This window comes from Haemaphysalis longicornis, unplaced genomic scaffold (assembly GCF_048455015.1).
Source record: "Haemaphysalis longicornis isolate Haplotype H1 unplaced genomic scaffold, Haemaphysalis longicornis Haplotype H1 scaffold_9, whole genome shotgun sequence".
Taxonomy (NCBI): Eukaryota; Metazoa; Arthropoda; class Arachnida; order Ixodida; family Ixodidae; genus Haemaphysalis; species Haemaphysalis longicornis.
Genome location: NW_027526460.1, coordinates 47,683,035 through 47,708,960, shown reverse-complemented (window position 1 = coordinate 47,708,960; position 25,926 = coordinate 47,683,035). Strand labels below are relative to the sequence as shown.

At 48.1% G+C, this 25,926-nt stretch overlaps 1 protein-coding gene across 1 annotated transcript in view; it reads left to right on the top strand.

The window, feature by feature from the left end:
• LOC144152777 (potassium voltage-gated channel protein Shaw-like) overlaps positions 1-25,926 on the top strand; it is a 246,572-nt gene that overhangs the window by 83,771 nt on the left and 136,875 nt on the right. Inside the window, 1 exon segment of the mRNA XM_077684222.1 lies at positions 20,314-20,379. The gene's annotated coding sequence lies outside the window, so the exon portion shown is untranslated.

Sequence of the window (25,926 nt, the reverse complement as noted above, 5' to 3'; positions counted from 1 at the left end):
CTCGCTCGCTGGTGCACGGCCCGAACTCTCTCACCGTTTCCTGCCCTTGCATACTATTTTCTCCCCCCCCCCCCCGTTTCACTTTGTAAATTCTCATCTGTTTAACTACACCTCCTGCGTCCTCATCTCTTGCCTAGTTTTATTCCAGCAGAACTCCGCCAGCACCCGGTCGACGCGTACGCTGTCGGGTCGCGTTGGTGAGCGAGTACGGCAATTTCACGACGCCTGACGTTGTTGCCGAGGTTCACGAGTACGGCACGCAGAAACCGACGCATATCGCGGCCCGAAGACCGCGAGGCGGACGGTCGCGACGGCAGCAGCCGCTCTAAGCGCATTGCACGGAATTAAGACTCGAGTAGGGGGGAGGGAGATTTCACAACGCCTACGAGGCGCCAGCCGAAGGTCAGGTGATGCCAAGTTCCAGCATGTGCTCGAACTTTGCACGGGCGATCTTGAGTCTGTCGGGAGCGAGACCCGCTTACGAAAGAAAACGGGTGGTCCGGTAGTTGTGATATAATGACGGACGTCATGAGTCACGGGCTGAGTCCAGTCGGGTGTGACGTGCGGTGGGGAACTCCCTTAGCAGGGAGGCAAACGGTTCTTCAGCAACTGTAGCGCCGGAAGGCGCTACGTCAGCAGCTGCTGTCGGTACGTCGCCTTGAACTGAAAGGAGGGTTGTGGAGGAGTTGGGTCATGCGCCGCAGGAGTTGGCTCGGTCTGCGGTCGCCAAGCTCTTCGGTAAAAAGTAGCTGCTGTAGGCACGTGCGCTCAGATGCTGCTGTACGTTCGAGGAGTGCGGCTTTGAGCTGGTCGTGGGCCGTTGCAGGTGGGTTGCGTATGAAGGAGGCAAAAATGTCCGCAATTTCTTCCGCAGCAGCCGCGGGTAGAGCTCTCACGACGCAGTGAAACTTGCGTTCTTGGGAGGTGATGCCAGACAACGCGAACTGTGACTCGGTCTGAAGGAACCAGATAGCCGGGTTGTTTCCAATACGGCGGCAAGTGGATAGCCAGGGCGGCGATCTCGTTGCCGGCTGCTTGCAGTGCTCGCTGTTCCGGGTCGTTGCTGGACATGGCTCTACAACTTCGCTGGGAGGGATACAGAGAGAGAGAAACACTTTATTAAAATCGGGCCCTGTTAGGCGGGGCGCGTGGCTAGCAGCCGCAGCTGCTCAGCGACCTTGGCTGCTCTGTCCGTCAGGGCTTGTTGCGTCGTCAGGTCAGAGCAGCCCAGCGCCGCCTCCCATAGCTCCGGGCTGGTGATTGGGGGTAGGGGGTCGTCGGGACAGGCCCACACGCTGGGAGGGAGATCACGTCCGGGTCACCAACTGTAGAGCGCATGCCACGGAGGCGTTGAAAGAGAGACGACCAGACCACGTAACAAGGCCAGTTTATTCAGAACGCCTTGGGGTCTCTATCTCCTGATGCCAGGGGCACGCGTGCTAGTTGTCCTACGTCACGCTGCTGCCGCTGGCACTGTGGCTTGCCGCCGCTACAACTGCCCTGCGATTGTGCTCTCTAGTGCTTTCTCATACGGGCGCTCCATGGGTGGCTTCCCCTAGCGTTCAACCAGCGTCATCGTCAGACAGAGCGGTGCATTTTCTGCTGAATTTTGCACGTCCATGCACCCCTCTCCAAATTCAAACTGCTTCGACCGTGCCAGAATGGCGCAATCGTACAGACGTCGGCTTAATTACGCGAGGGACGCTGGTTAGATTCCGATCACGGAAACATTTTAATTTTTCCTCACTTCCCCCACGATCATCACCATCGCCACAGGATGTCGGATTTCCTGCAGTGAGTTTTTGGTGGACTACAGACGACAACAGTGAGAGGCTGAAGGTTTCCCTATAAAAGGAAATACTCTTCCAGACCACTGCAGCCTGTATTGCGACATCGATCTGTCATATTAACTAGCCGAATTCCTTTATAAAGTAACAGCCAGCAAAGTTCGTTTATCACTTTACAAGTTTACTTGTACTTGGATAACATGCAAAGCGAACTGTTTTGATTGTAATGAATTAAAAGCCCATCAAAATCACCTTATCTCCATGCACGTTTTTCCTTGGAGCAACGCCTACCACATCGTTCGTCAAGCTGCAGGCAATGATTGATGACGTTAGACCTCGAAGCGATTGATTGATTTATTGATTGATTGATTGATTGATTGATTGATTGATTGATTGATTGATTGATTGATTGATTGATTGATTGATTGATTGATTGATTGCGGGGGTTTAACGCACCGATGCTACACAGGTGATGAGGCGCGCCGTAGTGGAGGGCTCCGCATTAATTTTGGACACCTGGGGATCTTTAATGTGCGCCAAATCTCGAACACACAGGTGTTTTTGCCTTTCGCCTCCATCAGAGAAGCGGCCGCCACGGCCGGTAATCGAACCCGCGACCCTGGGATCATCAGCACAACGCCATAGCAACTGAGCCACCGTGGCGGGTGTTATACCTCAAGGTGTTAGACCTTGAGACCATGACCTACCCGCAAGAGACGTCAGGCCGCCACATACCCCCGTTCACAGCCCCATGAGGCGTCGCAGTCAATGGGAGCGTTAGGCAGGTGCATACGGGTGTTCACGCCCAAAGGAACTTTTCATAAGAGTTTTCTGGCTACAGGCAGCCAATGAGAATTTTTAAACAGGGTCTGGCCACGGGGATTTGGTTACACCGCCATTTTTCGTGAATTGGATTGTTATATATTGCACGAGTTATGTTCACGCCATAACAAGGATAAGAAAAGCTGACAGTCATCGATCATTCCGCTCAACATGCATGGGAGCATTTGGGGTGTCCAAACTCGCAATCTTCGGTTGGCAGAACGATTTCCAGGTATAAAAGATAGAATGGGTGGGGTTGCGGACCAACTGCCCATGTATATGAACGCCATTGTCGAAAACAGGTCAATGGATTCATATTATAATGTTTATCGCGCCGAATTCACACATAGGCAATGGGGTACGCCGTAGTGAAAGCTTTTACATTCATTTTGACCACCTTGGGATCTTTAACGTGCTCCGAAATCTCGAACACACGAGCGTTGTTGCTTTTCGCCTCCATTTGAAAAGCGGCCGCCATGGCCGGAAACCAAACCCGCGTCCTTGGACTCCGCAGCACGACGCCTTAGCCACTGAGCCGTACTCTGCATTCACGCTGTACCTGGCGGATCGCCAGCATAAGCCAGTGAAGAAATGGGCGGATAGATCGGACGGGGAAACTGCACCAAATTTCAATCTCTACTCTCTTAAAAGTTACATAAGAATTATGCAGATAAATACGGAAACAGCGGCGTGAAGGCCGAAATTCTCGAAAGGCGATCCAGTAGTGTTTCCTGTTCCTGGAAGCAGTCAATATGTTCGGTGCTGCTCTACGGCAATACCGCACCGATAACCCTTTTTCGGATATTGTGAAGGATGCCGGCTGACAACAATATTGGACACGATTCACTGAAGCCCGACAAAGCTATTGCTGTTTCCTGGCGTGTCTCGCGTGTATGTACAAACTGCTTCTACCGGCCACTAGAAAGTCGCGTGCTTCTAGCCCGCTTGTGAAAGGTTGGCTGCACTCCGGTGAACCTGCGCAGCCAATCCACCTCCGACTTCATTGCCCTACTGGCCGTTGTCTTTTTTTTTTCTTTTTCTAAAAATGCTACCGCACATGTTCCCTGATCTTGGAATTCGTTTCATCTAGATGCGTCTACGTACAAACCGCCGCAATGTGTTTTCGTGATTTTGTTACGCATTATGATTAGAAATGCTCGGATGACTTTACTCCAGCAAAGTCTAATCTGTCGCCTTTTCAATCCGAATGTTGCAGCTCACTCTACATCCTACCGCGTGCTTGTCTTATGCCCTTCGAGTGCATATTTCGTGACACTATGGCACTCCGTAAAACACCATAAAACCAGCCTTAAAACGCTACGTAGTCCCGATTCGTTTGAGCGAGGCTACATAATAAACTGACTACCCTGTAAAACATTTCCGTATATCTACTAGGCCAGAATACACAATATTGACCAATCGTTCTGTGAAACGCTGACAAAATTTACCGCACAATTATTCAAACAGATAAAGAACCGGGGAGCAGTAATACAGCTGCTACAACATTCAGACATGACGATATCATGATGATAGTACTACATTACGGTAATATTGCCATTATAACCCGAAAGTATTAGGGTATTGCGACAGTGATGCAGTTGTGATGCGATGATATATTGCGATTGAAGGTGGTTCCTTACTTAGCGCCCAAAATCCTCGGCCGTAAACTGCTTGCAAAAAGCCACTGCAACTAATTATTACAAATGCCTGGCCACCTTCCTGCGCAGTCGCATTGGATATAGTTCTCTAGCAAAAGGCATAAACTAGCTTTTATGATAGCTCCAGAAAAAAAAACGTAGGACCCGTTCTAGCTTACTCTATCTATTTTCTTTGTCGATTACAGCTCATCTTCCTCCGACAATGACCCTCAATGAGTACGTGTCATCGTGCGCTGTCGTGGTGCGTAATAGGGCGGAGCGGTCGGCCGACGTGATATAACCTAATGTATCACTTACGACTGCTCTCTAAAAATGAGGCCCAAACTATGATGCAACTCAAAAAAAATTAATCGGCGCTGAAACATCGCTCAAAACTCACACTGTGTAACATAGCAGCTACATGGCTTCCCCTCCACCCTCGATTATAATCTGGGTCTCGTCATGGGCCGACAGTACGCACTCTATTACTGATCATTTAGGTGCACTAAATGATCAGTAATAGATGTTTTTAAAGCGAACCTTTTTATGTCTAACTCATGGAGTGCGATGTCGAGCGAAAACGCTATGCATGAAAGCCAACTTAACAAAATGGAATGAAACATTATGACCATGATGATGATTATCATTATTAAACAAGAAAAAACACTTCCCGCGGTCGGAATAGAACCTAGGTCCTTCACGCTTTAATGCCTACGTCTATCCGAATGCGCCATTCTGACGTGGCGGAAGCAGTTTCGAATTTGGTGTAAAGTGTTAGCATCTACTCATTCTCTAAGTTACTGGAACTTCTAAATAAATCGAATTCAAACAAATGGATCGCAAACGGCCACTTACTTAATTTAGACAACACAAAGCTTCGTGTTTCAACAATCTTTCTGGTTAGATGAAAGGGGCTTTTATATTAAAGTACTTACAAATGAAAAAAAGAGCGTCGTTTCGATGATAGCAATATACTGTTGGTAGCCCGAAATCTGTTTTGACAAGCCGTTGAGTGCCAGGAAATTTTCCAAATAGTCTTGCTAGTTTCAGAGCACTTGCGCTTATAAACTGTGGGATTGCGGGAGGACAAGGTAACCAACCCCGACAGTTGCGTACACGTCTCTCTAACAAACTTCCAACAAAATCTATGCTGCAACGCCGCCTGTGAGCAACTACAGACAAAAAGAACCCGCGGCTAAAAGCAAACAACTCTGAAAGCGCCGAATTAGATTACTCCCACCCGGAAGTGCAACGGGTGCCTGCTTTCTGTCCTACAAAATTGACGCATCCGCTTTAAAGTACTCTCGCTTCGGAACATTAAAGAGAAAGTCTGTAAACGTTCTTTGCTTTCGATTTCACCACCCTCCCGCCTGCAGCTGGAGCCCCAGCGTGAGATCTCCCAAAGTTTGCTAGCTTGCACTGCGCAGAAAACTATGTAGCCCCGGCCGGTTCGAAGCGGGAAAACGGTGCCCCCGGGGGACACGCCGAAGGTTATCTGTCCGCTTGCACGCATTCTTCCAGCCCCAAAATGTGGAGGCAAAAGAGAACGAGAAAGGGTTACCGCGTTAAGGGAGCAGAGAAGCCACTGATCAGGGGCTTCTTTGGGGACCTCGACCGGCTAGTAGAACGGCCCATTTACTGCCCGCTTAGGAAGAAAAGGGGATGTAAAAATAACACCCATGAGCGTAAAATCGTGCGGCAGGCAGGAGGTCGAGCCAGAAAGAGACAGGCAAGTGGAGTGGAGACAATTTTGAAGATAGAAGGAAAGATATGGGCGTCGCTGCAGGTTGGAACATCGCACGATTTCTTTCTTTCTTAAAATTTAATTTGCTGGCGCCCTGCTGTTTCAAGGCGGATAAGGTCGCGAGTTTATTCTAGTAACGTTGACCCGAACGTCCCCTAAACGCGGAAGTACGGAGGGTCACGGAGAATATTTTTCTGCAATTCCGCTGCTTTTTCTGGCGAAATATTCAAGATCACAATGAAGCGTGATGAGCGCGACAAAAGAGGAGTAGCCTGGCGAACAATTCTTAGAGTTATGCATCCAAACCATACTTACTAACGAGGCGGCTTTATTAGCCGTAAACATTAAAATGTCGCACTCGGGTTTGCAAAAAAATACTATCGTGTACACTCTTGGACAACCAAAACAGCCCCACTCTGTACCTCCCTTTGTCTTTACTCTCTCCCTCTCTCTGTCTCACCTATCCCCCCCACCCCCCACTTCCCCAGCTGAAACAACCCACCCTTTCCCTCTTTGCTTGACTGCTATGTTAAAAAAAATAAAACATTTCTATACACATATGCACTAAAAGCAAAAAATTGAAATTACTTGTTCAATATCAATCAATCAATCAATCAATCAATCAATCAATCAATCAATCATTGACCCGGCGCGGTGACTCAGGGGCTGAGGCACTGTGCTGCTGAACCCAAGGTTGCGGTTCGATTCCTGACAGCGGCGGCCGCTTTTCAGATAGAGGCGAAAAGCAAAAATTAGCAGTGGCTTAGCTCGGCTATGCCAGGATATACGTAGCGTGAGCTAAGGTTTAGCTGGTTATTCTTAGCTTTCCTGGTTGTCTAAGATTAGCTTGATTATCATGCTTAGTGCTGCTTCAATGACACACACACACGTATACGCTTTATGTGACACATATATATTTATCAAGCGGCTCCGGCGCAGCGCCACCAATCGCCCCAGAGCTAAGTTGGTTCCACAGGCGCACGCCAGTGTTGCTGCGACGCACGAGCCATCAGTTCCACACCCGGCCACCCCTCACATGATCATCAAGTGGACCGGGCCGCCACGTGCGGAACGGAGGTCGGCAAAGACGCTGGGCGCGTAAGGTGCATGAGAGACGCCGGGCAGCGAGCAGCGTTCTGTGCGCAATGTGACGTCACTGCTCCTCGCGCATGCGCAGCACGGCTCTCAAGGAACCACGCGAAACTGCTTAACCTCGGTCAGTATAGCTCCAACTACAAAACGTCCGTGTGCCGAGATTTCGGCGCACGTCAAACATCCCGAGGTGGTTCAATTGATCAGGAGCCCTCCACTACGGTGCGCCTCACACCCCAAGTGAAGGTTCGGCGCGCAGAACCCCAAAATCAATCAATCAATCAATCAATCAATCAATCAATCAATCAATCAATCAATCAATCAATCAATCAATCAATCAATCAATCAATCAATCAATCAAAATCCGATAAACATCACCCATCCAAGAAATGGTCTCGTATCTGCCCCCTTCCGTTGCAAATGTCGACGAAAGATGATATCAACTGGCTCCCCTGCCAAGTAAATGCCTCCCTTCCCTTTCCTGCTCACCTCTCATGCTGTTCCTCTCCCGTCTCGTTCCTCCCAAGATAACACGCTAGAGTTTTGCTCAAGTCAATTTAAAGTTGCCGCGTTCCACTACTCCAAGTCGGGTGCCCCGATGCTGCCAGTCCTGCTGTACGGCAGAGACGTGCGTGAATCGAGGCACCCTACTGCAACGTTTACAGAACCACGTTGCCCTACCCCACGAGCGTTCCAAGCAGAACGTGGAACCTATCTAGTGGAACCTTTCGTTACTGTTGGCGTTTCATTTCTTAATGCTGCCAGATAGTGCGAGCAACAGCAGGCGACGGTTTCCTGCAGTTGATGTAGTACTTCATTTGCTATCGCAGAAAACAAGCATCCATAATTTTTTTTAATAAAGGAACACTGCAAATATCACTTATGTATTGATTTCCTGCCTTATATTTGCGTAATGTCTTGTTCTTGTTCAACAATGTTGACAAGTATGAACATTGACACCGGACTTGGACGTTTAGATTTGGCTGTGGGTATATAAGATCTCAAAGTGCACAAAAAACAGGGTCAGAGAGGAGCGACACACACAAGGGCTTGCGTGTGTCGGTCCTCTCCAACCCTGTTTTTTGTGCGCTTTGACGTCCTATAAATCATGCACCAACTAGCCCAACTTGAGGTATATAAGACAATTGTGCAGCTTTTGTTTCACTTTGGCCGGCTGGCTTAATCCAGTCGCAGACAGACAAAAAGGCCAACATTTCTGCGTTTAAGTAGACCAAGAAAGAGTATCGTCTTTAAAGTTCCAATCAACCTCATATCAAATAACCACACTTTGCAATGAAATTGTAGCGCCCCTGTACGGTTGTTCCTCAAATCAACCCAACAGAGAAGAACATTCCCGCAGACCGTAATTTTACAAGGCGAACTAAAGCGACTAATTGCACAAAAATCAATTACGAAAAATTAACATTTCATTAAACCCTAAATCAACTGATTACGTTTATTCAAAGAAATATTTTCCCCAGTAACGCTTCCGCTGGCATTCTCAGCATCCTCATGCTCGGCCGTGCTCCAGTCCCCCTTCCCTTCGTTCGTTTATCCTCTCTCCCCGTGCCTCTCTATCGCTACGTATATCTCTCACCATGCCTCTCTTAATATTTCATCCCTTTTAACGTGCCCCGAGCTAGGCAGCGGGCCAGACCGATCGGCCAGCGACGCAGACAAGCGGACGTGCGTGGCGTGCAAGGCGGCGTAGCGTGATCGGCCTTGCACCACCGCGAGGGCTAATCTAGGGCTCCGCGATTACGCGGAGCTCCTGTTCACCTTTTGCACCCATACTCTCTCCTTCTACGCGTGCCCTAAATTCAGCCGTCTTCTTTTCTGCCTACCTTTTAACCGTGACACACGCTTCACCAAGGCACAGCGTTTCGATAACGGCTAAAACCTTCCACAAAGCAAACTAAAAGTTGCTGTTTTGGCGAACAAACTTAAAAAGGGAAGACGGCAAGTAAAAGTTAATCAGAAGTGGGTTTTTTTTACATGGCATCGCAGGCACGCAAGGCTGTGGATAGAGACAGTGTGGGGACTGTCACAGGTCATTGTTGGGTGCCGGCAGCTTCCGCGGGGCGGTTCTATTGTGCGGTGACGCCGCACTTCGTTTCGATCATCGTGGGGCGGTGTCCCTGAACAAAGTGCTTTGTTTACGTGCGCGATGCAACGGGTGGCCGGTCATCCGGGCGCGGCACGATGGTACTGGCGCTATGCGTGTAACGTGCGACGTTCCAGCCAGACTTTATTGTCGCGTAAGAGTTGCCACGCCTGTGCGCGTGATGGCCATTTGGGCTCTGATATTTACATTTGGCGTTTTTCTTAGCTGTATCACTCCTTACTTTTGTTGCTTGCGTATTTTTATTGTTTTTTTGTGGGTTTGTTATTCCACAAAAGCATCAAGTATTCCTGCAACAGTCTTTTTTCTTTAATACAGTGACCGACTTCGCTTACCGTTGAGCGAAGCGCTTTTATTCACACCAAATATGTTTTATCTTGGGAAACGGCTGAAAATATGATGCTGCCTTTATTTCGGTCCTTATTTTTACTTGGTTTCTGGCACTTTTCGGAGTTTATTTCTGGGCTCATTAAAATATGTATGCTTACTCTTTGCGAATTAGCATTCGTCTGTATTAATTATGCTAGGGAATCTTGGAAAGATTACCGTTTTATCCTAGCCGACAAACACGGGGCTTTCCGTTACACTGCGGATCACTGATGCGGGTGAAATTTCCAAAAAGCGACGGTTTAGTTTTTTTGTTTGAAACAGGCGAGTGATAAATATTCATGATACCTGTTTAGATAAAACAAAAACTCTTCGCGGTTACATAATCGTTTGAGCAGTCCAAATTTCTATAATTTGTTTAGGAATTGTTCCAGTAAAACACAAGTTACAGCCAATTCTCTCTAACCACGCTCATTCTGTAAAAGACCATGTATTGACAGCAGACAGGAATTCAGATTTTTTTTAAATCTAAGGGAAGTAACTATAACGAGTAAATCAAACTCGGCGTTGTGACAGAGACTTCGTTCGTGGCCAATTATACCTGGCTTTTTTTTACCAAAGCGCCTACGTTGCTTCAGAGCTTGGAAGATATATGACATTTTCGGGAAAGTTGCCTTTGCCGCAAAGCGCATTGTGCTTCGGAACAATCATGCGAAGAGCGAGCCTTACACACTGCTGTAAAACTAGTAAAGCGTTCAAAGCTTTCGTGGACCCTGTAAAGCGTGTTTTGCCTGCAACACACACCTACTGCAGAGGAAGCCGATCGACAGAGAAGCATAACTACAAAAAAAAAAAAAAAAAAAATGTCACGAACGCCGTACGAGAAAAAAAAAATTATTACAGCGAAGGAATTAGGTGCATTCTATTTCCAGTTTTACAGCGAAGCTGTTAGCCTCTAGTTGGTCGAAAATTTGTGTCGTAAAAAAAAAACCCACGCAGGACCCAGAAATTCTCGCCTAAGACGCCGAGCGGCTTGCGTCAGGATAATCGGGCATACAACATAATGCTCAATATTCATTTAAAAAATTCACAAAACAAGCATCGAAAGTGCCTTATGGACAATAAGGACGATAGGGTGAACAATGAAACCCCCCTCTCCCCATGTGATCCTGGTAAAGATTGTTTGTAGATTATGCTTGAAGGCTAGGTAAGACTAGAGTCACTAAACAGAGCCGTTCTTTCCCGACACCGAGCGCATGCGTCAAGTTAGGCAGGACCCAGCATTTACCACCATATAAGCCGAGCACAAGCGACACGCTCTCCAAGACTACGAGAAACATGGCATACCATCCCGCATCAGCATTTGTAGTGGTTAACAACAGCTTTCCAGGACATCCACTCTCGCAGGGCGGGGTGGCGACCTTTTTTTTTTGTTTGTTTGTTTGAAAACAGTATGACTAATCCGACCATTCAAAAAGTAGCGTATGAAGACTCGTGGCTATGTTCTTTCATAGTTTATGAGAGAGAGAGAGAGAGAGAGAGAGAGAGAGAGAGAGAGAGAGAGAGAGAGAGAGAGAGAGAGAGAGAGAGAGAGAGAGAGAGAGAGAGAGAGAGAGAGAGAGAGAGAGAGAGAGAGAGAGAGAGAGAGAGAGAGAGAGAGAGAGAGAGAGAGAGAGAGAGAGAGAGAGAGAGAGAGAGAGCATAAATATTTTATTTGCCGAGCAGAGGCTGATGAATGGGCCTCGCCCCGTGGAAGGCATCCCTAGTCCGGGATGCCTTGACTTGGGCTCCCTGTCCTTGCTCGGGTCAGCAGGATCCGGGTCTGGGCTGGCCAGGGAAGCCCTCCACTGCTCGTTGGTGGGGTTGGGAATTGCGGACAAGTCCGGAGTTCGTTGGCACTCCCATATGATGTGCTAGAGGGTGCCAGGCTGGGGACAGTGAGCACAGAGGGAAGGGTATTGGGTGGGGAAGATGAGGTGGAGGCGGGTGGGATGTGGGTAGGTATTCGTCTGGAGCCGCCGCCAAGTTGTAGCTTCCTCTCTGGAGAGGCGCCAGTGTGGTGGTGGGAGGCGATGGCGAGTTTGCCTCTAATGAGCGGGAATGTCCGTGTAGCCACTCAATGGGTGGGGTCGATCTTGAGGGGGTAAACATTGGCCACCGTTGGCAATGGCTCGGTGTATCAGATCGCCAGCGTGAGCCGCTTCATTGCCGGAAATGGCATCGTGTCCAGGAGCCCAGACGATGCGGATGTCAGAAGTCGTTGAGCTTTTTTTGAGGATGTGAGGGCCTGATGAAGAAATTCGGCCAATCTGGTAGTTTCGGCAGGCTGTCTGCATGAAAACTATTCGAACAATTAGTAAGGTGGAATAGGCGTCCGGAGATGAATCGGTTACTGAATTTCCAAATACTTGATTGAAGCTAGCTATGACGTGGTGATCACTTTTCATAAACGAAATACAATCCATACAACGTTATCAGGCCTGCCGTCACCCCGTCAACGTGCTCTTGAGGCACGCGTGCACAAGCGCACGGCATTTTCTTGGTATTTTTAATTGCGAGCCCCATACATAAACGATTTGCTCGACAGGTTCGCTGTTAATAATTTGTACGCTCGTTCCGGCTCAGTCGACGACGCCAAAAAGTGAGCTTACTGAAGGTGATGCTGACCCACACAAAATTGTGCATACCCACTAAGAGTTTACTCAATTAATGAATGTAATTAAAATACGCCCGAAGAACGCAAGAAAATATTTAGGCTGAAACGTAAAAAAAAAGAGGGGAATAGAGGGAAAGATTGATTGAGTTGGTCGTAGGGTTTAATGCGCCGTCGCTACACAGGCGGTGAGGCGTGCTGTAGGGGAGGGCTCCGGAATAATTTTGACCACCTGGGGATCTTTAACCTGCGCCTAAATCTAGAGAAAAAGAGATTTGACAAGAATATGATTGGCATGGCACACGATCCATCTCAACAAAAATGGAGGATATGGCGTGGCACGCATCCTCGTAGCAGTGGCGCAGCTCTGTGCATCCGAAAGATAAAGCGCAGCAAGAGTCAATGGTACGTTTTAAGCGTCGTTCAAGGGTCTGAGGCCGGCTCTTTCCTAGATTAGAGACCCAGCGGCCTAAAGTATAGAAGTGCTCACGGAGTTCAACTTGTTAACATAAGTGGTAGAAGGGAGAGGTCGTCAGAACAGGACGATGTAGATGTTGATTAAGGCAGGGGACACCACAGCAAGAAGGGGTCAAGGAAACGCTACATAAACGAGTTTGAGCTGAGGCAACGCGCTGGTCTCAAGTTAAGCGGACACGTGCCAACTGATTGCAAGCCCCGGCAGAAATGCGAACGCAGCAACGCGCTTTTGCGGGACGATGCCCTTCGCGACATCAAGCCTATGGGAGCCGCCACAGGGGTTGGACGGAGAAGAGTGGGGACGTATGGTTGGAGAGGAGGCAACAATCCGAGCTGATGACGGAGTTTGATTAAGAAGTGTCGCGTACAGGCGGTAGACTCGAACCTCGTCGGTCTTTCGGAGCCGGACCATAGAGGTGCTCCGAGTGGCGCCTAGGCATCCTCCGAGCCCGTAATTGCGTGTCCGTGGGGTGGTACCCTGACGAACGAAACTTGCCGCCCGGTTCCCGCTGCCTGTTGCGTCCTGACGCCCGTACGTGACCTGCTGGTTCGGCCGGCTGTTTTCTGCCAGACACAGTGTCGCCCCCTCTGCTGAGGTTCAGGAACGCGAAACGCTGCCATCACTGCCCCGCACCGCCACGCATCTGCTCGCGACATCACACGCGCCACATCACCTACGCCACATTTGGTGAACCTTTTGTGTGAACTTTTCTATTTGTGTTTTTTTACAGCAAAGCTGTCTTGCACTAGATTTTGAACAAAGCTTCCTGCGTCTATCGAGTCGACGAAAAATCACACGTGCTCGCTGCAAACGCTCTTTCGCTATCATACTAATGTAGGCATCTCGCAAAAAAAGTTATACTTATATTGTCCGCTAAGACAACTCAATCGTTTCGCCGAGTTCATTTCTTGCCCAAAATATTTTACAGGGAAATTCTAAACTTTACATAATTCTTGCCTCCTGTGAATGCATGGCCGTTTACGGAGGGAGTAAAGCTCCATAAGGCGGGTTTAACTCTTGTTTTATCAAAACTACAAACAAAAAAAATTATATGAGAAATATCTTAGAATTAATAATAACGAAGGCATAGGTGTGTTTATTCCATAAATATAGCAAATCACCATACCTTGATTAATTGACTGATTGTAGGGTTTAACGCGCCGACGCAACGAAGGAGATGAGGCGCGCCGTAGTGGATGGCTCCGGATTAATTCTGACCACCTGGGGACCTTTAACGTGCGCCGAAATCTCGTACACACGGTCGTTTTCGCCTTTCACCTCCATCAGAGAAGCGGCCGCCGCGGCCGGAAGTCGAACCCGCGTCCTCGTGCTCTGCAGCACAATACTTTAGCCACTGACAAATCACCATGCCTAACTCGATACAGCTTCGCTGGTCTCCCATCTTCACAGTAGTGGAAGAGCTCTACACTTTTTTACCTAGTATGCTTTCTTTTTTTTTATGTACGTTGGTTGTGATTTTCGATTTTCATCAGAGACCGTTTGCAGTTTTTTTCTGTTTGTCGTTTGTATAGTTGTTTGGATCTTAAGATACGCTTCTTCAGGGAAGTACACACGCTCTCGTCTCGTTATTGGCCCTGTGGCGTGCCTCAGACTCCACCGGTAGCCTCAAACCAACCTTCTTTGACAAAATTGGCGTCCGCGACAGGACCCGGCGATTGAACTTCTGAGGTTTATGGCTGTACTTTTGTCTTAGATTCGGTTGGGAGACGAGCGCACAGGAATTAATCTCCGCTGAGGAGCGCCTTGGGTTACGCGATACGTAGTTCCGAGAATGGATTGGGGACGTACTCCCGAAGTCACGAGATCAAAAGGCTACTGAGCGAGAAGCTAGCTGAATGCGATTGGAGTTAGAAGAGAGGAACTTGCAATCATGGCTTTGATTGGCAAAGTTTCGAGAGCGCCGAGACTTTGGGTCAGCTGCTACTGACGCGGCGTCTGCAGGAGGCCCTACTCCGGCTGTCATAACTCCTTATAACTTCACTCCGGTGTTCAATGAAGCTCGAGGAGACTAGGTTGGAGAGTTTCGAAGAAAACAGCGTCGACCAAAACAGAAATGGGCCCCGGACCATAGTTTATTACTAACAGGGGAAGCCTTGAACATGGTGGGCGGTTGTGTCCATATCCCCCAGTTAACAACGAAAAAATAAAATTGGCTCTGGTCTAATGTTTTCATTTCACAGCATAGAGTGAAAAGGAAATGTTCCAACAGAGTAAACACAAAGACGCTGCGACCGAAAATCTGTATGCGACAATATTGGAAAGTTGTTTGGAAGGCTGCGTTGGGACTACGGCTCCTGCTAAGAAGTTTTAGTGGGTACAGAACTCGATCGTCGCCGAACGTTTTAAAGCGAAAGCTTTGTTCTTAGGGGGCCGATGGCGTCCTGTCACAAAACTAAGCATTTCCCCATAAACCGGTTTGTCGACCCAAACGCTCTGATAAGATCTCTGGACACAGGGCATGTGCATGAAACGGAGGATTTCATTGTGTCAAAACAGTTACTTGAAAATCGCTAAACAAGGAATAGGTTCTACATAAGAAAATACACCAATTGATCATGAAGAAGAAGTGCAATAGTATACCTTTATCTCATAAACCACGTATCGGTATACATTTACATAATTCGTAGATGCGTTTATTTCATGCGCGAAAAATCGTCTCATGGGTTCGTTCTTCGCTTGCGATTTGGAAAGCTTTCGCGCTTCTCTAATCTTTCTTTAGGAAGGAATGGCAAAATTTTCTCGATTACCCGCTACCATATGTAACCCACCTTTGGTGTGGTGCAGAAGATAAGGAGAGTAGCGGTTAACTCCCTTTCCCGTCACCTCTCGTCCCTGGGTTCAAACCCCACTCTTTCCGCGGTTTTTACTTTTGTAATTGAAGGAACGTGCAACGGTGAGCATCCGCTGCTCACAACGCCGCGTTTCTCGCCTCATTGGGCCCACAATGCTTCCGCATTAAAAATGACAGAGGCAGCCCAACTTCAGGCCTAACATCAAGCCAATTTGGTGAAGTTGATAAAAAAATCACCTAGAAAAAATGGCGAAGCTTGCACTAAGTCACGCAAAGCTGAACCATAGCGAAGCTGCAGGGTTTCTTTCTACGTGAGAACTGAAAGATACATCACCACGCATTTGTACAAGTTTGAAATTGTTTCATTACATGTTCCTCCGTCGCTTTGCACTGTGCTAGTAGTAGCCATCGTCATATGCATTCATATCGTCGTGCTCCTCATACCAAGCATTACATTTGCGGTAGCGCTTGAGGACAGCCGGGGCGCAGCGGTGGTTCGTACGTGCACGACGCGTGCGCCGCGGCGTTACTGGAGTCGCATCTAGGTTCCGTGGATCAGCTTTTGCGCCAGCTGTGGCGTTGCTGGTTGCTAGGCAACGCGAGGCGCTGCGCAAGATTTGCGCCTGTCTATTTTTTTTTTTTTTTTGCTAAAGTCATTGCGCGATCTGGGGACGCTCTGCAGTTGCCACCAGGCACGCGCTTACGAGTGCTCGGCATTTTCTTGGAGTTTCTAACACTTTACGCGCCACACATTACGGCCAGCTACAACAGCTCATCTGTTAAAAGAAAGTAACGTGACAAGCGAGGCTAAAACACCTCGGTGCTTAGTGTGTTACGTACCCTGTCACACAAAGCGTCAGATTGTCACTCGAGTAAATGCAGCCATGTTGAATCACCTGCTGTGAAGTAGGGGGTGGGGTCAACTTTTGCCATAAACGGGGTGACAGCGTAGAATTGACGCCTTGCTGTCTTTCGCTTCTAATACCAAAATTCGCGTCTTCTAAAGGCAGAGTGGAGAGACATTCTTGCTGTGAAACTTCTCCTCGAAGGGTACGCGGAGGTACGACAAATACTCGTGCGGTACAATACGGTACACCACACCGAGGAGGGAGGAGGAGGAATGCCTTTAATGATGAAGAGAAGTCAGCCTAGCAGCGAGCTTGGCTTGCTACTCCACGTGAACATGAGATGTGCGAAAGTGAAAGGAAGCGAACACACAAAAACTCAGACTCTACAAACGCAAATAAGCACACAGACGGACAGGCGCGGGATCACGCACACAGCACGCAAACAGAAGTAAAGTTAAGCAAACGTTCACAGGGTTTCATTCAGGCCGGAGTCCCGGAGAAATGACACCAAGGCCCGTGTACTCCGTGTTGCCGCTGCAGTTGAGTGCCATGGACCAATGGCGTGGCAAAGCTTCAGTGGTGCATCAGCACGCAGTCCCAAAGTTCCTTTCAAGGTTAGCCGCGGGGTGTCATAACGGGGACACACACACAGTACAGGTTCTATGTCCTCGAGAACACTGCATACGTGACAGTGAGGGGAGGCAACTCGGCGCGTCTTGTGCAAGTAGTGGCTGGTAATGCCGTGTGGCCTGGGAAAGCGCGACGAAGCAGTTGTTCAGTGCATTCACCACGCCGAGTTTCTGGAGCTTCAAGGGGAAATTGTGTGGAGAGAGCTTTTGTGTGGAGAGACTATGAGTGAAACACGCTGGTGGTTTGTCAACCTCTCTTGACCGAGTCCTCATTCATAGACAAAAGCTGCGTTGCCACAGCAACTGGCGATAGCATTAAGGTCACCGAAGCTTCTGCGAAAAATTGTTCCCCTATATATTTCTCGGGAAAAGTGAGCTCAAGATGTACGGACGCCCCGCGTCCTTATCGGGAATATTTTAAGAGGACGCGGCGGCAACGCCTCATACACTCGCCCAGAGTGGAAAGATAGTGGTAGGCGACTTCACCCGCCAGATACACCTAGAAATTAACTCGTAGAACAACACCTCAGGGCGCCCCATATCCCAGTTGCATCTTGGGAGAGGAAACCCTCATTTGGAGTTAAATTGGCACCAAAACTTTCCAGAGTTCCAAAGGTATACTTAACATTGTGTGGAAAGATAACTACAAATTTCTTCCGGCCTAAATACGCATAACATAACTCGTAGCACTCCACTGCGGCCAGATTCCCAGCCCAGGTGCAGCTCTGGCGTGAAAAGCCTCAAAATTTAAATGCGGCGCCAATACTTGCTAGGGTTGCCAATATATACTTAAGATATAGACAAATTCAGCTCTTTTTAGTGGATTATAGTTTGATGCCCCATAGGTGAGAACAAGACAATGGAAATACGCACTTTGATAACGCCGACCACCTTGGTTTGAACAGTGATAACATAACAGCATAATTAATAGGGTATCGCCCCGTCAGTTCCCTTCAGATGTCAAAGGCAGACTATACTCGGGTACGACTTGAGAACGACAACCAAATTTGTCCCTGCGCCTCATCACCGAAGCCGACCGTTCCTCCGCACGGCGCAAAGAGCGTGCCACTACGAGTACTTCAAACATGCCACGGATCGTTTTCGTAATTTTTGCCACTTAACCTGCTTATAAACTGCCGCAGGGCCGAAAAACAAACTAGGTGAGACGAAGCAGACGATGTCATGCCTTAAGCGCAATCTCCTTCCAAACCGCGCGCGCGCGTTTAGGTCATGAGTCCGTCGCATTAGCGGAATGATACGCTGCATGAGCTATCGCCGTTCTTAATTTGCACTCGAGCATAGAAGCGAAGTTTCACACAGGTATTCATGACGAATTTATCCAACCTCAACTCTAAGTGCTAGATGACGGTGGCAACGATGGCTCGAGCTCTCCTCTGAACTTCTGGTCTGACACGTCTCCCCAACGGTGAGAACTGTGATGTACCAGAACTCTGGTGTGCCGTCGCTAACGGCGAAATCACGTACGGCATCTGCCGAAGGCGCGTGTCCTGGGCATCAGCCTGGCCGTGAACAACATCGCTCTAACGATGCTCAGGGCAGCGCGTTAGAGCGATTACCCGAAGACTCTCCGAAACTAATTACGACTCCCAACGGTGCGGAAACTAGGCCGGTCAGCTCTTCCGTTAATGGCGAGCCTAAGAGATTGGCATCGGCGAATAAACAAGTACGTAGGAAAATTAATTGGAAATGGGAAATTGCTGGCCGGATGCATCTTAGTCCGAGATAATCGTTATGTCGAGCCATCAGAGCAGGTCGTCTTGCCAGGCCATTCTTCTCGCATTAGGGCGCGAGGTACAATGACCCACGATTACTAAGTACGGGCGTGTTCGTGTGTTTTGTAAATAAGTTGGACGAGCTGAAACTTGTTTCAAAATCAAGCACTCCTCCGTCTAACGACGACGATGGTTGAACGCTAAGCTTTCTCGTGATGGATTCTTTGGTTGGTCACTACCATACTGCGAGTATGTGCTACACTGGAGGTGCACCAAGTTTCTAGAATACCCACAGTAACTCTCAGGTGTGCACTCCGTTGGCCCAACGTTTGGGTTTGGGGTGTACGGCGCGAATTGGTGCCTGCCGCTTGGCGTTCGCTTCGACCGTGTCGAAATGGAGCAATCAGATAGACACCGGGTTCATATCGTGAGGTGCCCAGGTTCGATTCCCGCCACGGAAAGCGTTTTTTTCTTTCAATTCACCCACGATCATTCATAACTGATGATTGCTATTGGTTTCCTTTTTGTAGCGTGGTGATGACGTGTCATCTTACCAAAAAGAACTGATATACCTATGTTTTATACTCTTGGTTTAATTCTAACGCTGCTTAGGGCAGGCGCACAAAGCTTATTAATCACAAAATATTTTTTCCCTGTTAGAGGTAGTAACTGTCCTAGCCAATATTCCCCTCTCTGCTTTTCGTCCACCAGCATTCTAATAATCTTCTTTTCGTCGCCCCGACAGCCTTGAAGTTAACTCCCTCTGCGCTACCCTTAAATCCTAGGGCTTCTAGAAGCCGAATATTTCCCTCATGTAGATTTGGATGGATACCATCGCATTCTAACACCATGTGCCGCATAGTTTGTGTTTCTTTTCCGCAGACCACGCATACCTCATCATTTTGTGAATACTTCCCCACAAAGTTCTTAGTTTGCAAGCACGCAAGCAACCTGCACCATCGTCAGAGAAAGTTGGCTTTCCTGCAGGGCGTATTGGTGTACAACGGTACCAGCAAAGACACTAAAGCTTCGCTTTAAAAGTTTCTCAAGTGGCACTTGTTCTTTCCGTGCATACAATGCCTAAACGACTGGCAGGCTGCCATAATTCTAGTAGAATTTTGTGTGTCCTACCCCGCGCACTTCCTCTGGGACCAAGAGACTTAGGTGCCCCCTGAGTCGAAAAATATGGAAATATCTATCGTTTCCTGGTTGGGTAATTTCACATCGCGCGCCGTCATCTAAATAAATGAAAAATTCGGAGAGACACAGAATGCTTTTGTGTTGCAATGCTAAAGCATTACATTTTATTTTAGGCAATGCAAGGACGAAAACATTGTCGCTTTACAGAATCGTGACGTGGCGTCGAGAGTACGTTGCAGTGAACACAGCAGCAATGAAAGTATCGTGCTTTCTAATTAAAATCATCCTCATATTTCCCTTCCAATCATGCTCTTCTTTCCTCTGGTAAATTAATGACAGGCATGGCCAATCGTCCTTGTTCGCCGTACATATACGCTATTCGATGTGAGGTCCTGATTGCGCTAACCTTTGACGAGTACAGAACAAAAGACAGAGCCCGTATGGTGGTAGCCAGAGCGTATAATGACCGCCGTGTGCTCTATTTTTCAGCGCTTCCGGCGTTGGCGTACGTTCCCAGTTCTCCACAATCGGACACCGACCACGACGCGCCTCCAGGTAAGTTTGGTTCAACCTCTTCGACGCTGATGGATGCGCCGGGTTCACGTTAACTAAAAAAAGAAACCTGGAAACCAAGAATTTCCAGTGACTGTACAAAGCATGAAGTTCGTCTAGTGATTCTGGTGAACTGGTAGGGATAAGGCTAGAAATTTAGAAAGGTGGTGAACGGTGTAAACGTGTCCAAGGGGTTAGAATTAATGCCTTCATCACGCATTTTACAGCTGAGAAGAGTGTTAACAAACTTTTTATTAAACATCATTAGTGGTCCAAGTTTTACGCTAGTTTTCAGACCTCACGCTGTTTTAGTACCAAAAAACGAAACTTTCTTTTAGCAAAATTGAAGTCGTAACTCTCTTGCCAGTGTACAAAAAATTAAGTTCAGTTGCTGATTCGCACAAGGCGCATATATCAAGCGAAATCACTTCCACCGATCATAAAGTGATATGGTAATAGCATCCTTCTGGATTTCAGGAAATGCACTGAATCTCATCCCGTCAGGAACAATTGGGGAGCGAGATCTCTGCATTGTGCTCATTTGTGTTTTAATTTAAACGACGGAGAAGAATTAACACTTTACAACGAAACGGCCGAGTACAATGACTGCACCAGCCACTATTATTTTGCTTCTACCTCCAGCGCTGTGTCAGTCAGCCTGTGATCACTCAAGTTTAAGGTAAATGCCACAAAGTGACACACACACACACCCTGGAGAATAGGGCGGTCAAAGCTGGTGAAATGAACAGTGTAACGATAAGTCGAAAGATAAAAGAAACAATTAGGTTAACTGGACTTTGCTAAACACGACGGAGAGGCATAAAATTAGTTCATCAAAGTAAACCCAAAGGGGTAATGCCCAATTTTGGCCTAGGGTTACACCGTAGGCCCCACCCACGGGACGCCCAAATGAGTGGTTCCTTCTGGCGACGCGGGAACAGCGAGAAAATCTTTCCCTTTTTTTCTTTCTTTCGCAGTGTAGTCCGACGGCGCTCTAGATCAGCGCTGCAGGCATGGCTAGTGTGCCGTCTCACGACATTTGCATATTTAGGACTAGACTAGTACCGTCTGAAGCGTCTGTCGTTCTTGTCTAGGGGTTCGCCCAAAGCCTCTTGATGGCAAGGGTGGTGGTTCGAAACCGGCATCAATACCGGTTCTGTTTTTTTTTTTTTACATTTAATTTGGATGAGAAATTTTGTGGTGATGGTTAGTTTTGTGTTGTTTTGTTTTGTTTTGTTTTGTGTTTTGGGTTTGTTAGGTCATGTTATGTTAGGTTAGGTTAGGTTCGGATCAGACTACCAACGCAAAAGCCATATCGTGATGTATGGGCGTAACAAAACGGCGTTTCACGCAGTTCCGTTGCCTAAGGCGTGAAATGACGTCATTCGTTAAAGTTACTACAACAGTTGCGGCAACAGTCTGAAACCGGCCTCAGGTTAAGGTTGAGTTACCTTACTTTACGTTATGTAGAGCGATGTAGTGCCAAACGCGGCATTTTTTTTTTTACAAAACTCCCGGTGGCCGTCGATGTAGTGGAGTGTTTATAGTATCGTCAGACGGCACTCCAGACACAGCCTTCTCTTTTTTTTTTTTGGGGGGGGGGGGGGAGGGAGGGAGGGTGGCACGTTCGCTCGTCACGGCGCTTCTCCAGCTAGCGCACTAATCTTTTAGTTTTGTTCGCTTCGTTCTTTTGCAGATAGCTCGTGTTTTCGACGTAGTTTTTTTCAAACCGAGATGGGGAGGTTGTTTTTGTCGTTGTTTTTGTGACAGGTATTCTAATCTATATTTTTAATAGCAAGAACACTGCTACAGTTTCTCATGCACATAGGTTTTATCCCAAATGCGCACGAGGCTTCCTATCCGTTAAATGTTTACGTGTTCGAACTCTGCCATCAGCACCCGTAGTTGAGAAAACTGTTTGCCTATACTTACCTCGTCTTCGTAAGGGTTGCACGGACGCAGTGTTTTTGCAATGGTACGGTAACGACGTGCCGCTCGAACGTGACGATCTGGTATGTCAATTTCTTCTGGAAGCCTCCATATAAAACGTATTGCGTTAAAGGACAGGGTGGGCGCGTAAGTATACATATCCTCTTCCACACAGCTTTCCCCGCCCGCCTTAAGCTACAGCGCGAGGGAACGTATACGCGCGCCTGCCGTGGGTGAGAAGAGAGCGATTGGATTATGAATCGCGTAACCGGCAGGGCGCCTCAAAGTGGCGCGCCAAGAGGGCCGAGCGCCCCTTGCATCAATTACAATAGGCGCCACCCGAGCAATGAAATCTCCTCAGACCTGCCTGTACCAATTTTAGTGAACACGAACAAGGAGACAGCGCAGACTTTCCGGGTGGAATGGGCTTAAACTTACTGAGACTAGGCCGCCGAGTCTTCACTCCCACCGTGATGGTACTCGTGCCGTGAGGGCCGTGAGGCTTAATAATAATTTCACCCAGCCTTAATTCCATTGTTTCAAGCCAGGATACAGTTTTGGACGAAGAACTGTTGTTGTAACTAGCGCTAAATGAGACTTAGAGTTAGACATGCATGTCCGCAGGTTGCAAAGGCCAGTACGGCCAACGTTTAGCAGCCACTCGACGGGCCGCCTTAGCCCCCATTTCGAGCATTCATCTGCGAAGTACTGAAGAAACTCCAATAATCTCAGAAGGCATCTGCATGAATTGTCTTGAAATGAAAAGCGGGGCACAGGAGATGAGCGCGCCAGCGTTTGTATGCACGCCGACTTAGGGCAGCCAGCGTCCTTGGCTTGACTAGTCTCGGCTTGGCTTCGAGCTTGTACGAAGGCGACCCATAGCTCAATCAGCCGCGCCGCTGCTCCTAATCTCGCTCGAGAAGTGGAGCGCAAACGAACACGGTCCTCGGAGCATGGAAATGATGTTGTCGGGCCACTGCATCAACACTCCGAAGCGAGCGTGCGCGAGCTTAAGCACGGCCGAACCCGAACCGTGCCGAACGACACAATGGTGACGGCACTCTAATGAGAGCGACCCCCCGCTGGGCAAACACGCGCTGCCGTACCTCTTCCTCCTCCTTGTCGACGACAAGCGCTCCTCGGAGGATGCGTGGGGAACGTGTCCGAAGGGGCCTGCGTTTTCCGCGAATGGATGAGCGCAAACATAAACAGCGCTCTACTTGATGACAACTTGCCTGGGAGAATCGTCGGAGGTAGAAAAAAGTTTTTGAGTAGGTAGAACTAGAACAACCTAAAGACAAATTGTGTAGAAAGAAAAGCATGACTTAGTGCCGCGACAATGGGCATATTGTGATTCTCCTGTCTGTCTAAGAGGCAAAAACTCACTGGTTGCACAAACATTCACACATAAAAATACCCCCATTTCGCCGCGTGTATATTTTGACTCGATGATGATTCTACAGCGACAAGCGCGTTTCGGGGAATGGGAAAAAGACGTGAATGCCACCTTTGGTGGTATTAAGCCACTTACTTCTCTATCGAGGCGAATGATTTGTGTGGAGCTACGTGTGTGTGTGTATATGTTCTTTTGTTTATTGAATACATTACTTGTCTGTCACCGCATTCATTGTACTCACCAATTCTTTCGAAAACGAATTCGTTATCATTACCTCATTTTTTTATCATTACTTTTACTTTTCTACTTTCCACGTCACTCGTGTGATGATCATGTATATATAGGTTGCATGTATATATAGCTGCACGATATTAATGCGCTGTACACTGAACTGCAGAATGTTTGTTATAGGCAAAAAATACGTTTAATCCACGTTCATGACCGATAGAAGAATTCGGAGTGTATTTTAAAAAGAGGTAATGAGACAAAGATTAGCGAGAAAGAATTAAAGTCTATGGTCGAAGCCTCATTACCTCTTGAATTCACTTTAACATGTCCAAAAGAGTTCTACTAAAGGAATTTGTTACATAAAAATATGGGTGCACCTTGCACCAGTGGTGCAAGGCTGGAGAAACAGCAGAGCTGGCGGCCCCTCTCCCTTCGTCGGAGAACCGGATGTTGCACCTAACATGGATTTCCGAACTTGCTGAAGAAACTTCTCCATCACTGGCAGGACCGGATCGTTTTGTACGCAGCCTTTCACATCTCTCCCAAAGTGGACTGCGTTAGCACGCGCTTGAACACGCGGCGATCAGCTTCGCGAACTCGGCGTCTGCGCTCCCCACTTGAGGCGCGAGTGCACGGCAACTGGGGAGAAGAGTACGCGAGAGATCACGCCACGCACGCCGGGCAGAGTGTTCTCGAAGGACGAGCTGGCCGACGCCGGGCACTCCTCAGAAGGCGCATCCTCACGTGCGCTCGATGTTTTTTCTTGGTGTTTTTTTTTTTTTGGTAACGCTATACGGCGGAACTAAAAGCTTAAACAGCTCTGTTGTTAAAACTACCATGCTCTTGTACGTATTCATGACACCCAAAGCAACCGGCCCATTGGACGTCCGTGAGATCCTTTCCTACGTTTGAACACAGCCGCTTTTCTGACAAAGGCGAAAAGCAAAAACGCCCGTGTGTACGAGATTTCGGCGCACGTTATTGATCACCAGGTGGTCAAAATTAATCCGGAGACCTCCACTACAGCGCGCCTCATCGCCTGCGTTGCATCGGCGTGTTAAACCCTGCAATAAATAAATAAATAAATAAATAAATAAATAAATAAATAAATAAATAAGTAATAAGTAAATAAATAAATAAATAAATAAATAAATAAATCAAATCAGGGGGCAAATACCGGAAAATATCGAACACTATTGGACACGACTGCAGCGGACGGGGTAGCCACAAGATTAATTTCAAAAAAAAACGTTATTCGGAACATGAAGAGTACGCATGGCATGCATGGGCAGAGACAAAGCCTTAAGTTTACCGTCTGATTGTGAATGAGTGATCAAACTGGTATCCAATCGTGTACCACTTTTGGCCCTTCAGCCTCAATCACAGGGTAAATTGAACAAGAGAGAAGCAATCTCCTCTCCCTTCTCTTGTTGGTAGGGTCAATGCCGGCAGCGTATGTATGCCGCCCGTCATTAATGTTCTCGTCAACCCGTAGGAATGCATGGCGAAAACATCCCCAACGCTGCGACGCGCAGGCTCGGCTTTCTCCGTTGCTTGCGTTGGTCAGTGTCCAAAACAAAAACACCGGAGGGGGGAAAAGAGGCGGCGGCAGCGGGCGGGCGGGCGCGCAGCCAACAAAGAGCGCGGGCCAGTCCGGCGTTCAAACAAAGGGCTGCTGGTTCCGAGTCCTCATTTCCGGTTCCGCTCGACGCGTCCGACCGCCGGTGCCGATAACAAGCCCTTCCCCTTTACTTTTCTCGCCACTTTTCGAGAACCCTTACAGACCAGCCTCTTTTTGTACCTTCTATTGCCGTTTCTGTTCACGCTGCAAATTTTGCACCCGTTTCTTTTTTTCTTGCCTTTTAACTCTGCCGCACTTTCCGTGTATTTACATAGGATGCTGCGCGACCGACGTTCAAACGGCCGTCGCATCCTTTCAACGTGCCGTGTACCCGTTTTTGCAACCACAGAGTACTTGCATTTCTGTGTGTGTGTGT